This window comes from Sprattus sprattus, assembly GCF_963457725.1.
Source record: "Sprattus sprattus genome assembly, chromosome: 19".
Classification (NCBI taxonomy): domain Eukaryota; kingdom Metazoa; phylum Chordata; class Actinopteri; order Clupeiformes; family Clupeidae; genus Sprattus; species Sprattus sprattus.
Genome location: NC_137917.1, coordinates 25,982,837 through 25,984,541, shown reverse-complemented (window position 1 = coordinate 25,984,541; position 1,705 = coordinate 25,982,837).

The window sequence follows — 1,705 nt, the reverse complement described above, 5'->3', positions numbered from 1 at the left end:
CCTACCGTATATCCCAGGGTCAGGTATTTTAAAGCTTTCCATGGATACTAGATCAATGGCCATCCTTAGGCAGATGAAAATTAAATCTAGAATAGACTTTAAATATTTCTTATTTCTTGAGTCTTATTTGATTTCCTTTTATATCCATTTTCTCTCTTTTATACTTATATCCTTTTATCTTCTTTTATTGGCTTTAAACCACGTCTTATAACCAACATTTTACATTCTCTTAATCTGCCTCGTTTAACTTGTTATACGTCTCTGTTTGTAGTTCAGAGTTTGTTCTTATCACTCTTTTCTGTTTTATGTGTGGTTCAGACTTTGAAATCCAATGCTTGATAAATGTATATAAATTAAAAAATAATAGACTTTACTCTTTTTTGGGAATGGGCATTTCTTCGTCGGCGATTGTCTACAAAAGGTTTTCATCCAGGCAATCAACGAAACTCTATCTCTGCTTTAACTTCCCTCTGTATTCTGCACTGTTGATAAGTGCTATCTATATAAATTAAAAAATAATGATCACATATAATTTAGACTTCCGCTGTATTCTGTGCTGTTTTCTTGAGGGAAGCAGCCAGTATTCCTCAGATGAATAGTGAGACGCAGATAGAGGGGAAACAGTCATGGAAGTGCCAGTGTTGGGGTTTTGTGTGTGAGGCTGTTGTGTGATGACTTTCTTCAGATACAGATATGCCCCAGACCCCAGAGTCTAACCAGGGATGTCCAACTAGTTCAACCCTCCTGGGTACAGCAATGAAAAAGTGTTACCCCCAAAAGATTAAAGAAAAAACATACCAACCCACATCCGTGAACGTTACTAGAAAATCAATCAAATGCCGATATTAGTGCCAGGACCAAAACAACATTTGAAATATCCTTCTGCTTCTGTTCGGCACGTCTGCACTGACAGACACTGACATTGATAAATAATGCATCTAAGAAAATGACATCAATTCGAGTGATATAGAAAAGTCCCTTTGAAGTTGATTTGGTGATGCAACATCTTTGTGCAGATAAAGTCTGCAGCTTAACTCCATTGTAAATTTATGACAGTCATGGAATGATGGAAGTGTTCAGCTTGAGTCTATTCTCTCACCTTACCGAAACAGGGCTAATTTCTGCCTCAGCCAGGCACTCACACCGCACTTGCAAAGACTGCATCGCAAAATGGTGGCTTTAAAACAAGCCATTATTTATTTATGCAAATCAGCCATGCACAAAAAAGCACAAATTTGCCTCAGTTCTCCCCCTGACTGCGAGGGTGCTCCGGGGCGAAGACCCACAATTAGCAGTTACGTGGGTGGCCACCGCGACTCACATCAAGGCCTCGCACATCAACACACTCGCTGTGTGTGTGTGTGTGTGTGTGTACGAGAGTGGTGAGTTGGAGACAAAATGGTGCCAGTCTCCTCTCTGGCTGTATGAAGACATTAATGCTGATTAGGCCTCTCAATTAAACTATGGCTTATTTGATGTAAATTTGAATTCTGGCTTATTTGAATTCTACGAGCTGACAGCATTCTGAGCGGGATTCGACTCTGTTTTACTTTTGTTATGTGATGTCACTTTGAATGACATTTTGTCTTTGTTTAAAGGATAATTAGAACACTACTCGTGAGTTTGAAATTGGAAATGATACACACCGTGACAAAAAAAAAAACGACCCCCCCTTGAGCGCATGTGTCGCTTGAACAGGGCAGCC